The sequence below is a fragment of the Stegodyphus dumicola genome, chromosome X1 (genome assembly GCF_044657685.1).
Source record: "Stegodyphus dumicola isolate Sdum_Otavi_A_Nest chromosome X1, ASM4465768v1".
NCBI lineage: Eukaryota > Metazoa > Arthropoda > Arachnida > Araneae > Eresidae > Stegodyphus > Stegodyphus dumicola.
In genome coordinates, this window is record NC_140780.1 from 123,035,499 (window position 1) to 123,051,469 (window position 15,971).

The window sequence follows — 15,971 nt, forward strand, 5'->3', positions numbered from 1 at the left end:
AACTTTTATGAAACAAAAGTGCTTAATCATGACGAAGATTAGGTGCAAAATTGGGAAAAAGTGCAGATTCGCCCACTGCTTGCTGCGTTTTTAAGAATTGCACATACACGGTATCATCCATGTACACGTCGACCTATTTTCACTTAAAAAAAATCCCAGAATTGCACACAAATGGCATTGCGCACACTCTTGACTTTATCCATGTACACTTCTAAAGTCCTAGCTAGTAACCTTTAATGCCTTACCAAAATGTCGCCAAACTACCTGTTACCATATTCCAAAGATTAGCCTAATTTTCTTCTCGTGTGTTTACTGTTAGACAATGTGACCAATCAGGAAGCTCACAAAAGATTGGAAAAACTAGTGGCTGTGAGAGAATTTTTTGAAGATTTCAACGAAAATTGCCAAAAGATATAGATTATTGGTGAATATGATATTATCGACGAAAAATTGGAGAAATTTCGAGGGCGGTGTTCCTTTCTTCAATATATACCCAGCAAACCAGCGAAATACTGAATAAAAATATTTGCCTTAGTAGATTCAAGAATATTTTACAGCTATAACATGGAGATATGCGCAGGACAACAGCCAGAAGGTCCCTTTAGAGTTGAAAATTCACCATTTGAAATTACAAAACGCCTGTGCACCCCTTTGTTTGGATCAGGCAGAAACATAACAATGAATAATTGGTATAAGAATTATCCTCAAGCAAAAGAACTTTTGTCAAAGAAGCTAACTATTGTAGGAACCCTGAAGAGAAACAAGACTGAAATTCCCACCGAGTTTGTCCAAACAAAAACTAGGAAAGTTTATTCTTCTATATTTAGTTCCAAAAGAATGCGACACTAGTATCGTGTGTGCCTAAAAAATTAAAATGTGTAGTTTTGCTATCTACAGTACATCGTGATGATGCTATTGATGAAAGTGATGATACCAAGAAACCAGAAATAATTCACTTTTATAATGCAACAAAAGGTGGTGTAGACAAAGTTGATGAAATGTCATCATTATATTCGACAGCTCGAAAAACCATCACATGGCCGATGGTTGTTTTTTTATTGTGTGTTGAATGTCGCTGCAATAAATGACCGAGTTGCGTTTTTGTCAACGAAGACCCCCTCCCTTACAATATCGAAATAGGAGGAAATTCCAAAAAAATTTGGCTATATCTCTTATACAGCCCCACATAGAGATAAGAAAAAATATGCTAATGCTTCCTAAAGTGCTTCGTGAAAGCATCAATAATGCGACTTCTAGTGGATCAGAAAAACGCCCATCAAAGAAACCAAAACTCGACAGAGGCCGATGTGCTATGTGTCTAAGGTCCAAAGACAATAAAACTAAAATTTCTTGCAAAATATGTGATAATTTTTCATGTAAAATTCATTCTTCCTATGTTTGCCAGAAGTGTATGTCAGCTTCTGATTCCTGATTGGGTATGTAATTATTTTGAATGGAATTTTTTCTTTAATATTGAAATGAGTTTTCTTAAGTAAAGAAGTATAGTTTCTCAATGAAATATTGCAATTATTGTTTATGATCAAATGGTTTCTATAAAATTTATAACACATTTTCCTAACGAATCTCCCACGCGATCTCCAATGTCAGTGTTGGGTGGCGCACCTTCTGCCGGGTTAAATGAAATTCAAGGAAGACTATATATTTTCATGCCAACTGAAATGTCACACAGAGGCTGACCATAATTCTCTCAGATAGAATAAGATAGGAGATTCCATGCACACAATAATATGTATATACAGAGTGATTCTAAATTGTTTTTACAAATTAAGAGGGGTGATATTACTCATCCAGATGAGCAATAATTACCATAGAACATAGGGTTGCATACCACTGAGAGGAAGAAAAGAGGAATATTAGAATTCCAACCTGAACTTACAACAGCGTTGGGAGAGTGAATGAACTGGACCAGGGGTTCTCAACTGGTTGTACGCAAGAGAAAAATAGCTGGTACGCAGAGAACCAAAGTCTTTTAAACTATTATTTCAAAAATTAAATACCCCAACATTTCATATTTTGTTACACTTTAAACGAATTTTTGATTAACAAACTCGATGATTTCAAAGCGAGCAATGGCAACACTGTACGAAACAAAAACCATTTTAATTTTCAGCTCGCGAGACTGTGTATTGGAAATACTAAGGATATGCTCTTTTTTAATATTTTTTTATATTGCTGTTGAATTGAATTTTATCGTTTAAGTGCAAAGAACATGATATTTAATAGATAAAGGTGATACACAAAACATTAAAAAAAGCCCTTTTGGGCGTAATATAAAATCTGAAAGCTTTTAGAATTTTTTAAAAAATATTTCTAATCAGAAATTGAAAAATAATCATTGTAAAATGTAAAGGTGGTACTAAAGGTTTTCAATTTTTGTTTAGACGGTATATGTTAGTCAAAAGGTTGAGAACTTCTGAACTAGACCAAAAGTTGCACAATATGTTTAGTGAAAAACTTGCAGACAGTGCACAAAACGGATAGAACAGAAAACTTCGCATTCAAGTGTTGATTTGAGCTCAGACTTTGATGGCAAACACTCAAATGCACAATTTTGGTTGGCGAGGACTCAACCTCACAAGCGATTGCAGCAAGTTAATTATCTAACCCAAGGGCTGAATATTATGAACTAACTCCAACTTCAGCTGTATGCCGAGATTAGGCCTGAAAATTTCATGCTGTATTCTGGCATCGGAACTTTGTGTCCCATTACGAGGTCGCTTCAAGTAGAATGAGCACAGCATAGTAAGTCCAGGAGGACAGGATAGAAGATAATAAGGGGGAACAACTGCTACCTTGATAGTTTTTTCCCTCTAATAATTTAGATAATTAACTTGGTACACTCATTTGCAAGGTTGAGACCTTGCCAACCAAAGATGTACATCTGAGTGTTTGCCATCAGTCTGACGTCGAATTAGCACTCGAATGCCAAGATTTCGGTTTTATCCATTTTGTTCATTCTCTGTGAGTTTTTCACTAAACTTATTGTTCAAATTTTGGTCTCGTTAATTCTCGCTCTCCAGCTCTAAATGGATATTACATGTTTGTACTTCAAGTGAATTTATGTAATAAATTTCGGTCTTCATTGAAACTTGTCATATTCCGTGTTTCAGCTTTGCGATGTAATTAGCATCGCTGTTGTTCGCTGAATTCGTAATCTGTATTTTCCGTTGTCTACATGCTGTTCATAGTAGAGAGTATTCTTTCTGCAGAAGATTTACTTTTTTGCAAACAGCAATAAAGTATATTAGATTACAAAAATCCTTACCTTTCTTTTTACACACATTACAGTCTATTAGATTCTAAGAATTCTAACACTAGACTGTGATTGATCATATCATAAAATATTTTGTATAAACTTATGAATTTATTCACTTATTTGGTTAATATTCCATAATCGGGGTCAGTGCCAAACCTGGCGAGAATTTTTTATTTTGCGCGATTTTGATTTGGTTGTGGTTTCCGGCTGTATGCTTTCTTATGGCAAACCTATACCTTTATTTCGGTAATTGTAAGACCTCGAATTTAATGTAGCAGAAGTTTTTTTTTTTAAATTTATTTTTGAAATACTGTGTTTGTTTTTAAAAGTTTTACTGTTTAATATTATATTTATATACAGTCAAAAGTCTTTAATCCGTACTCGTCGGGACTTCGGCGATTCCAGATTATCGATTTTTCCATATTATAGATCATCAGTTTAAATCTGGTAATATGGCATTCAGAAATTATAAAATTAAAAATATGAAACCATAATTTATGAAAAAGAGCAATTATGATCTAAAGGCTATCAAAATTTACAAAAAAAACTTAACATTTGTTTACTTTATTAAACGTTTCTTTCAATGCGCGCATGCGTAAAGCATACGTTACGCATAGTCGAAATTAGAAAATTCCAACCAGAAAACGATTTGATGTGTGCTTGTGATATTTATAATGACGAGGAATTTGATTTAAATCATATCAAAGACGGAATACATCAAGATGAAATACTACATTTAGTAAGGAATTATAAGCTGAATAAAATAAAAACATCTGCCCTAAAGATAAAGGATACTGCTGACAAATCAACTTCCAGTTCATTGCGCGCCTTGCCTCCCCCCCCTTCCGCAGAGCAGCGTGAAATTGATAAACAGATTTCGGAATGGTTAGAGAAACAAAGGATATGCCTTTATCCATTTTTTGCAGCAATTAAACTTTTTGTTCGATGGACATCGAAACATACTTTCGCTTTGGCAGCTCCAGCATCGTAAATTCTATTTGACATAATCGAAAGTTCAAGCTTACTTTCATAAAATTACTCTAACAGTCTGCAAAGAATAATAAGCCGGATTCAATTCGAAGATTAAGGAACAACGCAATCTGCAACATTAACTGAAATAGATAATTAGATAATTTTAGCTTAGCTTATGCCGTCCGTTATACATTAAACGCGCATGCGTAAACGTATTATGCGCATGCATAAAAGCCTATGCACATGCGTGAACGCATTATGCGTTGACACATGCGCAGAAAGTTTGTAGCTCTGATGTCCGGATTATAGATCATTCCGGATTATGGGTGTCCGGATTAACGACTTTTGACTGTATATATATATATATATATAATACATATATGTTTAATATTATATTTATATATCTATATATATAATATATATGTTTAATATTATATTTATATGAATATTGTCAGATGGTTAAGCTGTTGTTGGTGGGAGAATGTTGGATTTTGGATGACTTGAAGTTATGAATGTTTTCATGTAATTTTATTTAGTTAATTATATTTTGTAAAATTTTGTTTCTTGCATGTGACAATCAAAAGATTTGGGGAACTACTCTTATATGCGCCCTCAAGTTGCCAAATTTTTGGCGAGAAACTCCATGGTGCCATATTATTATCTAAATTTTTTTGTCTACATTTCGAACTTTAAAATGTCTCCAAACAAGCAGTTTTCGCATATACAAAAACCACGTTTTGAACACACAATGTAAGCTAAAAATTTGAAACAAAAATAAAAAAATTAGATAGCAAAAACGTAAAGTTTCTAACCAAAAATATTTGACAAGAATCCATGTACACAGCAATATGTTTTAACTTAAAAAAAATCTACGATTTGCACAATCTAGGCAGCGAAAGAATCTACGAACTACGCACACCTCGCCTTTAATAAATTAACATAACAATAAATTTCAAAGAATACCATGTACACAGTGTTCTGTTTCAACTTTCAAAAACATCTACGAATTGCACAATTTAGGCACTACGCACTAATCAACAAAATAAAAAAATAAACTAAAACAACTAAAATAAATTTCAAACAATTAAAAAAACAACAATAGTGACAGAAATTCATACTAAAAAAACAATGAACATAACATTTTACAAAATAAGAACAAGAATAAAATAAAATGCACTTATCATGAATGAATGCTTTCTTGAACAGCAGAAATATCAATTTCATGCCGACTTTAACATGTCGCCACGTAATCATTATCGTATTTATATGACAGCCAGACATACTATCCAGAAAATTCATACTATGGTTCATAAATAAATGTTCAAAACCTTTTCCTAAATCCTTGTAAGATTTCCAGACTTCTGAAAAAATAGTTGTACAAGGCTCAATCCACTCTTTAATACGCTGCATCAGTGTTTCCTTATTTCTATCAGCACAGCCACTAAAATTAGCCTCCCAGACCCTCTTGCAACCACATCTCTCATTGCAACATAGGCCATTTCAACACATGCATGACACGAACCAACGAGCAATTAAAACACTCCAGCAAAAGAGTATTCAACATTGGGTTGCCATACAACATGCAGTCACGCCAGAAACCAGCGCAGAACACATATTGCTACACTAGGTGATCTTAGGGTGCATATAAGAGTAGAGCCAGATTTGGAATATTTAAAAGTTTTGAAGTTTTTAACGAAAGTTGTTTAGTGTATTGAATTTCACAACGTTGTTTTATCATTTAATCAATTTCATTTACTATTCTATTTGCACATAATAATCGCTGTTCACCACTGTAAAGAAAAATTTGCTATTCTGTGTATGTTTAAAACTCGCTTTGCAGTGCTCTAATCTGATAAGTGTATATATTTATTTACCCAATAATGATTTACAAGAATTGTTCATTCTACTATTGTATGATTTTTTATTACATGGATAAGACTATGTTTTTACTTGCAAAGCTGTTGGACTTTGTTTTACTCATGTAGTATTTTATCATTTCGTTTTATTATTCCGTTTACATAAAATAATAGCGTTTTACTACTAAAAAATTTAGAAGTTATTATTCTGTTTATGTTTAGTGATTTTATTGCCAACAAAAAAATTTGCAAAATTTTGAAGGCCAAAATAGTTTGGTGTCAACTTATCCTGCTTATGGAATAATATTGGCCACTTATTTTAAATTTTATCTTCTGGTCATTTCAGAATTAAGCCCTTTATAACGTGATATTGTTAATGTTTTATCACTGGTGCTAGGTGTTTCACACAGTACAAAGGCAGAAAAAGTACTTTAAAATTTTGGACTGCAGTATGAAAATTAATTATTTATTTCCTGTAGATGTGGATGATGGATTTTACAATATTCTTCTAACAGATTGAAATTCATACACATCAAGGTTCCTTCGGGCTGAGAAGTTATATTTCCATCGTATTCTGGTTGGAGTTTTTGTATTTCATTTTGCCTACATATTTGACATGATGATTACAAAGGAAGTTTAGTACAGTCAAAAGTCTTTAATCCGGACTCGTCGGGACTTCGGCGATTCCGGATTATCGGTTTTTCTGGATTATAGATCATCAGTTTAAATCTGGTAAGATGGCATGCAGAAATTGCAAACTTAAAAATATGAAACCGTAATTTATGAAATAAAGAGCAATTATCATCTAAAGGGTATCAACATTTACAAAAAAAAGCTTAATATTTATTTGTTTACCTTATTAAACATTTCTTTCAACACGCACATGCGTAAAGCATACATTACGCATAGTCGAAATTTGAAAATTGCAATTGGAAAACTATTTGATATGTGTTCGTGTCATTTATAATGACGAGGAATTTGATTTAAATCATATCAAAGATGGAGCACATCGAGAAGAAATACTACATTTAATAAGGAATTATAAGCCGAATAAAATAAAAACATCTGCCCTGAAGATAAGGATAGTGCTGACAGATCAACTTCTAGTTCATTGCGCGCCACGACGTTTTCCCTCCTTACCCTATGGAGCAACGTGAAATTGATAAATGGATTTCGTAATGGTTAGATAAACAAAGGATATGCCTTTATCCATTTTTTGCAGCACTTCCGCCTTTTTGTTTGATGGACATTGAAACATGCTTTCGCTTTGCAGATCCTTTGGCAGCTCTTCCAATGAGGGCTGGAACGGCACACCAAGGAGCAATGAAACAGGAACCAGAAGGACTAAGCCAGAGCGATGCAAGATACTTATACATGAAGTAGACATGATGTCATCAGTTTATACTCAGTTTATACCGTCCGTTATACATTAAATGCACATGCGTAAACGTATTATGCGCATGCGTTAATGCATTATGAGTTTACGCATGCACAGAAAGTTTGTAGCTTTGAGGTCCAGATTATAGATCATTCCGGATTAAAGACTTTTGACTGTAGTTGCTAAAATAGATTTTTGTTTATGACATAGAATACATTTTACAGTGAAGTATAATCTCTTAATACACACATGGTTTCCAAGGTAATCATTTTTAAATTGGAGTCATTAATCAGTTGTTTCTGTGGTGGTAACTGACATTGCTTTATTTTGAACAGAGTAAGTAAAATTGGAATCTTTAATTATGTAACCTATGTGGGTTCATTGAGCTATTCACCTTAGTTTGGCTCTATCAATTCCATAATAATGGCCTTGATCAGGGAATTGAACTTATTTACTAGTTCACGGTAGGTAGCTCCATAACTGAACTGCTGTCACAGGATGGTGCGTTAACCAGATGCATTTTCTTTTGGGGTTGGGAAATTAGCACTGCTATCCCTGTCTCCCAAAAAAATCAGAGAAATTGAAATTTGTTGTCCAGTTGTTCCAGTTTTTGGTATGTTCACTAAGGTAGCTATCAGAATTAATTTTAAAATTTTGCCATTATATATATATATATATATATATATATATATACTTTCCTTAAAAATTTTGTAAAATGATCAATTCCAGAGTAATGTAGTTTTGACTACCTCAAATAAATATATATGGCAAAAACATCCAATAACAAATTTTATTTAATCCAGCACGTTAAAAAAATCATTTAAAATCTCTTTTATAAAAAGCAGCATGTATAATTTTTGACTCATCTCAAATAAATATATATATCTGTTTTAACACTAGAAAAAAATTCTAGGAGCAGTAAATAAAATCTCTAAAAAGATAGAACAGCTAACCCACTGTATCTGCAAAGGGAAAAAATAAGTTTTCAGAAATATCAATAACGCATATATTTGTTTATATCAACTCACACAGTTAAAGAGCCAATACATTGCTCAATACCCAACTATAAATCTCTGTCATTCTGAAACAAAATATCTAAAACTAAAATCATTCCATGGGAATGAAGGACAACATGCTTCACTTTCAATAAATTTCACCATAATAAATATGCAGCTACATCTAGTGGGAAAAAAATTAAATGTTCTCCTAAAAAGTCATATGTGGCATGCCTGGCCACAGAGTGAATTAAATGATGATTCATATGTGACACAACCCGACCATAAGATAACGCATGCTGGTGTAATGCAGATATGACATGCCTGTTCCTAGGGTTAATCTACACTAAATATTATGCTCCAAAGGGGTTAATTTACACTAACCATCATTTGGTTAATATTCCATAATCGGGGTGAGCGCCAAACCTGGCAAGAATTTTTTATTTGGTGCGATTTTGATTTGGTTGTAGTTTCTGGCTGTGTGTTTTCACAATGGGAGAAACATACGTACATTTATGCAGATTCTTCATTGTTTAATTTCTTTAAATATAAGACAGAGCGATAATATTATATGGTGGCAATGATTTGAAAAGTGATACAGCCGTTTAAAGTTTTCGACGCAAAATGCCAAAATGAAATTCATAGTCTTTCAGGGCAGATTGCCCCTTTGGACTAAAAAAATCTGAAAGGCCTTCAGATTTTAAATTATGTCCAAAGGGACATTTTTAACGTTTTGTGTGTTACTTTTATTTAATAAATGTCATGTTCTTTGCACTTAAACCATAAAATTCAGTTACACAGCAATGTCGCAAAATAACTTTAAAATGAGCATATCTTTAAAATTTCCAATACACAGTTCCGCTCGCAGGAGATGAAAAGTTTTTCCATCCCCAATAGAGTGATGGGGAAAAAGTTCTTGCCATTGCTCGCTTTTAATTCGTTGAGTTTGTTAATCAAAAATTCTTTAAAGTTTTACAAAATATGAAATTGATAATAAAACAAATTCCAGATTTCAAATTTGAGCTTTCAAATGCCCATATTCGCAGTAGGACTACGTCATTTAAAATTTGATGGCTCTAGGTATTGTTCTTTTATCACAGTGTGAGAAACATACATACATTTATGCAGATTCTTCCATTATTTAATTTCTTCAAATATAATACTGGGTGATAGTATCTGGTGGCAACGATTTGAAAAGTGAAACATCCTTTTAAAGTTTTCAACGCAAAATCGCCAAACGAAAACAATAGTCCTTCAGGGACAAAGTCCCTTTGCACTAATAAAAAACTCAAAATAGCATTACATATAAGTAACTGGTTTATCACCGTTTCTTGTGGAACACAAATTTTGTAAAACCTGAACCCTGCCAGTGGCCAAGTGGTTTAATACTGTTGAATTATAGTAGTTTATAACTTATCTATAATTATAGTAGTTTAGGCTGGCTACATGGATGATTTTCATGGTTTTTCTCATGTGTCGTGAGTCAGAGGCAGTTTTCCTTAGAATGGCGCTTCACAAAGGCATCTGTCTCCTTAGGCAGATAGTCTTTGTGTGCTTTGCCATATTTGGATAACCAAGCAATATTTGGTATCTGAGTTGTTTATGTGAACATGTATGAAGTGTATTAATTCTTTAAAAATGGAAATTGCTAATAAAGTTACATTATACTTAAAGTTCTGAATATTTGCTATATGTTATATATTGAAATTTTTTTGCAGTAAAAAGGACGAATGTGATAAATAAGCCAAAGTCGCAGTTTTATCTTATTAATTGCTTTAATTTCACATCTTAACTAAAAAAATATTATTATCACAATTTTCTTTTATCTTCCTTTTCCCCATAAATACGATGAAATTTTCGGTACTTACATTTTATCGCATCCATCTTTGTAAAAGTAGCCAAGCCAAATTCTGGCAACCATGCTCATAACAGTCGCTTCAGTCAAGTAATGCCGCCATTTTTGTATGCATTCTATTTTTTTGCATTCCAAGTTCCTTTGGTTTTTATACAAAAATCATATTTTTTGCCTTCGTTTTAAAATGTGAGCGTGTGAAATTCGTCAGCAGTGGAAGAAACTACGGTAAAATTTCGGCGGTGATACAGAATTTTGCTGAAAATTTTCTAAAATGAGCATCAAAGAAATGCATTTTCTAGGTAGCCACTGTTACTGAAGATTGCACAAAGCCGAAGTCTTCGCAATTCTCTTATGCTTTTTTTTTTTTTTTTAAGTGAAAATAAGAATAATGCAAAAATAAATAATTACCGAAGCATTCGAAAAAGAATGTGTTTTATTTTTTAATGCATGACGTGATCCTTATTTAATAATTCAAATTTGTATTTTAAATTGCTAAAGTATGTTTTTTTTCCTATGTTGATAGTGACCAAACTTACTAGAAATATCGATAGCTTGGGAATCTTTCTGAAAAAGAAAGCACGAAAACCACCAGCATGCACATGCTGAATAGCTTTTACATTTTCATCCATAAAAAATTGTACCAAGTTGGTTGCGATAGTACACAAGTACTAAATGTTTTTTGCCAAACTTTTATGTATTTTTCTCTTTGCAGAAAATCTAGAATGTTCCTATTTGAAATTGGGAACATTCTAAAAGTTTGTAGAATGTTTCAGAATCTAATTCTTAGAGAATTTAGAGCATTACGTTTTCAGTACGGTTACTTAATATACTTAGATTGTTTTAAATTTTTAGGAAAGAATTCTAATACTGATAAAATGAATTTTTAGCGTAGTGTTGCTAAAATTGCCTAAAAGAATTCTTCATATTGCAAATAGATTTCAGCGATCACATCTTTCACATTTACAGTTCAACTTTAAATTATTATTTTTCCCAATTAGTCTTTCAGAATTTAAAAAAAAAAAAAAAATGTATTATAATTAGGTTTCCCACTCTACCTGGAAAAGCAGGAATGTCAGGGAATTTGAAAATTGACCAAAAAAGGTCAGGGAATTTAAATATTTTAGTCTAAATCTGGAAAAGTCGCCGAATTTCATATGGCAATCCCCAAAAAAGTGATTTTTGCACCAGTGTTGGAAGTTATCACTTTCTTGACGAATTATGTATCACTTGAGTGTCAGCTGGTATAGACCCAATTTTTGCAGTTCCAGTCAGATTGTCTTTTAGAGAGGCAAATCAAGTTTCCAGCAACTTTGGTGTCTAGTAACCTCAAGAATCGAGAGACTTGCGTAGGCATGTGTTGTGCATGTTGCCAGCATTGGAAATGATCACTTTCTTGATGAATTATATATCACTTGAGTGTCAGCTGATATAGACCCAATTTTCGCAGCTCCAGTCAGATTGTCTTTTAGAGAGGCAAAGCAAGTTTCCAGCAACTTTGGTGTCCAGTAACCTCAAGAATCGAGAGACTTACGTAGGCATGTGCTGTGCATGTTGAACGAAAGAAAATACTTTCCCATTCTCGTATAAAACAAAATTGATGTAATCCTAGTAGAGTACAAAGTGTTTAATCTGAACTGGTTGGGACTTTGGCGATTCCGGATTAAGGGTTTTTCCGGATTATAGGTCATCAATTTAAATCTGGTAAGATGGCATGCAGAAATTATAAAATCAAAAATATAAAACCGTAATTTATGAAATAAAGAGCAATTATGATCTAAAGGGTATCAAAATTTACAAAAAAAAAGCTTAATATTTATTTGTTTACTTTATTAAACATTTCTTTCAATGTAAGTTGTTTAAGTTGCTTCATTTCATGTGCTAATACTTTCTCTTTAATTCTATAAACAGACATAATTTCTTGTTCAGCTAGAAAGTTCCACTGTTCAAGTCCTGTAATTGCTGTGCCGAGAATACCGACTAACTTGTCAATCGAAATTTTTTCGTTTTCACTAACCTCTCTGTCACTTTCTTCATGCATTTATCCATTTTTTGCAGCAATTCCACTTTTTGTTTGATGGACATCAAAACATGCTTTCCTTTGTAGATCCTTTGGTAGCTCCAGAATCGGGAACTCTTTTTGACATAATCAAAAGTTCAAGCTTACTTTTTATAAAGTTGCTCAAACAGTCTACAAAAAATAATAAGTTGGATCCAATTAGAAGATTAACCCCATTAACTGCCAAAACTACAAGGAATGTTTCTTTTCTCATGAAAATAATAACAAATATTAAATTAAGCATTTATAAATGAATTTACATTGAAAATAAAAAAATGCTCTTACCTGTGGAAAAAGTGAGTGCTGCGTTCACGCTGTAAGGATCTTAAGTTTTACTAACGTTTATTTTATTTTAAATCTTTACTATCACTTCTTATTTTCTACTTCCGGCCAGAATTAAAAGCGTTAACTTATTTATGCAAAATTTGTCTGGCGAACGCCAAGTACTTAAGTTGTGGCTTTTTGCCAAGCGAGAGAGAGGAAGGAGTTAGACGAAGCAGGCCGCTTGCCTTAGAAGTTTTACTCAGTTGCTGGTTGCCTTCCAGGCCAGAGGTTCAATCCTCTTGATAATTTTAAACGTATTGTAGTGTTAACAGTTCTCTGTACTACATGCGGCTTCCTGTTAATATAAGGCCAATCTTCCACGTTTATTATTTCAAAGTCAAGTTAGAGTTTAGTTATATCTTTATATTCTTACGTTTGGACCACAAGTAGTGGGTCTTTGTATTCCGAAGTACGGAAATTATTGTAAATAGAGAAAAATAAAGGGTTTTGTATACCCTTCTTGTGTATCCTGTCTACTTCCCACAGTTATTGAACATAGCTTTAGTAAGTTCTCTGTTCCGAGTCAGGTCCTTGCATGTTCCCGAAGAAAGTAAGACGCAACATTGAACCTGATAGCGCAACGTCAGCGGAATAAGACTACGGATGTTTAGTGATTAGGATTGTACTCCTGCAATGTTTCTTTTGAGTGGAGTGCAAGATTACGTTTTAGCTGTATAACGTTTTATAAATCTACAAATCACTTTACTTGTAATTAATTTAATATTAAAATATACATTGTATTTATTTTACAAATACAGATTATTTCATTTGAAAGATTCAAGCATGAAAAGCTTGATTACAATCATGATGTAAAGTTACATTACATACTTTGCATCTATAAACAGTCTGGCTATGGTACTATTTACAACAAAGTCTTTTGTTATCAACGGACTTTACGATAAAATGTCTACCATCTCCGTGCAATGGTTTTTGAATGCTTAATTTACTAGGTCTTCCTGTTGCTGATCTATTTCTGGCTAATTCTACACTCTCAGTAGGAGTTTGCAAAAGTAATAATGCATTCTCTCGTCTGAAATCTAAAACAGACTTTATATTTCCAGTAGTAAAAAGTGGTGATATTTAGTAAGTTTAGATACGGTCTCACCTCATATAATTTATCAGTATTATCAGTTTGACAATTGTCAAATGCAAGTTCTGCTTCATATTCCTGTACTGCAAACGTGATATCAATTCTCGTACAACAGGAACAGAAATGTCTTTACCAAAAGACCAATACATTTTTTCTTGAGGTAAAGAATGATATTCTGTAATCAATAATATTCCAATAAATCTTCTCATATAGGCTTCAGATACAATAAATTCTGGGCATTTTTTTCCCCTGAGTGTATATATTTGTTTGTTCAACGAGAAGACAGTAAATGTCTAAACCAAAACGAAAATCGAAAATCTGTGCACTTAGTTTTACCTTGTGTTTTGTCTTTTATAATTTCTCTTCTATCTCTTTCTTCATGTTCTTCCTGAGACATAACTAACAGTTCCTTTTTTATCCACTTCAAAGTTTCAGTCTTCTGCTTTTTAAACTTTTTAGTATGACTATAACTGCTTTTAGAAGGCTGAAACTTACTTCTTACGTGAATTTCAACTTGCCCAGCAGTATCATTTGGTAAAATATCATTATCATTATTTAAAACATTGCCATTCCTTTCTTCTTCGTCACTAAGCCTCTGCAATTTCTGGGGGAACAACAGCAATATCAGTTTCATTCTGGTCATTATTAACATTATCATCACCTGTTTCTTCATCAAAAAATCTTTGAAGAACTTCTTCTAATGTAAGTTATCTCGTTCAGGCATTTTTAAACAACCAGAACATGAACCAGAACATCGAAAGGAATGAGTGAAAAAGGAGATTGACTGCCCGTATCCTGCTGACGTTGCGTGAACGCAACACCTGTTTTTCCTTTCTTCCCAACACAAATATAAAAATCTGATGTAATGTTCTGATAAACGGTGACCTTGACTAAAAATAGATCACTCATAAAGACAGTGATTCTTTCGTTAAATATTTTCAGGAAAAATACCCGGTCGAAAATTTTGCTTAAAGTATGACATTAATTATTATAAACAAAATGATAGTTGAAGGCAAATATTTTTTACAGAAATAATCTTCATAATATTCCCTACACAAAATCATCTGCTGGTATAAAATATCTTAGGTAGTTATATTTATGTACGCATTTATTTTGACCGTTGCGTCAATGCAACACAAGCGGCTAATGGGTTAAGGATCAATGCAATCTGCAACATTAACTGAGATAATTAGATAATTTTAGTTTAGCTTATACCGTCCGTTATACATTAAATGTGCATACGCTACGCATGTGCAGAAAGTTTGTAGCTTTGAGATCTGGATTATAGATAACTCAGGATAATGGACATCCGGATTACGCATTATTTTGATTTATTTTGAAAGACTTTGTACTGTATATGGTACACACAGGCTTTGGCGACAGAGCATTAAACCGAACATTTATGATGAGCAGTAAATGGGTCATTTTGGTGTTGGCGACAGTTTTGAAAATCATGCCAAGGCCATACCATATACTAGGATTTTACAAAATCTTTTAAACCTTTTTTTTTTCTTTTGAATAAATGCTTACTTTTCATTTTGAAGTAAAATAAGGAACATAGTAATTAGTCATCCAGGCAAGTGGTGGTACGCAAGAGAAAAATAGGTGGTATGTAAAGAAGCAAAGTATTTTTAACTATCAAATTCAAAAATTAAAACCCTGACATCCTGATACGATTTTTCTCTAACATTCGTAAATTTATGCGATCTGAGCTTTGTTCAAGGTCAATAGCCGCTTATAGACTTTAGCAAGAGGCAAACGATCTGTCTGCATGGCAGTTTTCGTGGTTCTTTCATATTGTACATTTCACAAATATTCATTTGGTCATAGACAAGAAAATCTGCAATAAATGATGTTTTTAAAAGGCATGATAGAAATGGATGCTGCATTTAATAGAAAATAAAAATAAATTCTATAAAAAAGAAAAATGTATCTCATTAATTCTCTTATCAATTTATTAGCATGTCAGCACTGTTATGTTGCCATTTCCTGGCTGATATTGCTCTATTTTCAATGTGAATAATTTTTTACGTTGGTTTGCTATCTCTAACAGTAAATATTTTGTCATATTGTTGCTTTCTATTCTTTGCTTTTCCACGCAATTTGTGAGAATATCGTCATCTGTTTTTGAAGAAATGGTAATATATTGTGCATTTAAATATTTGTGA

The 15,971-nt window shown here is 32.8% G+C and overlaps 1 protein-coding gene across 4 annotated transcripts in view; it reads left to right on the forward strand.

Annotated features, from left to right (window-relative positions):
• Positions 1-15,971, forward strand: part of Nt5b (5' nucleotidase B) — a 162,721-nt gene that overhangs the window by 3,485 nt on the left and 143,265 nt on the right. The gene's annotated exons all lie outside the window — the stretch shown is intronic.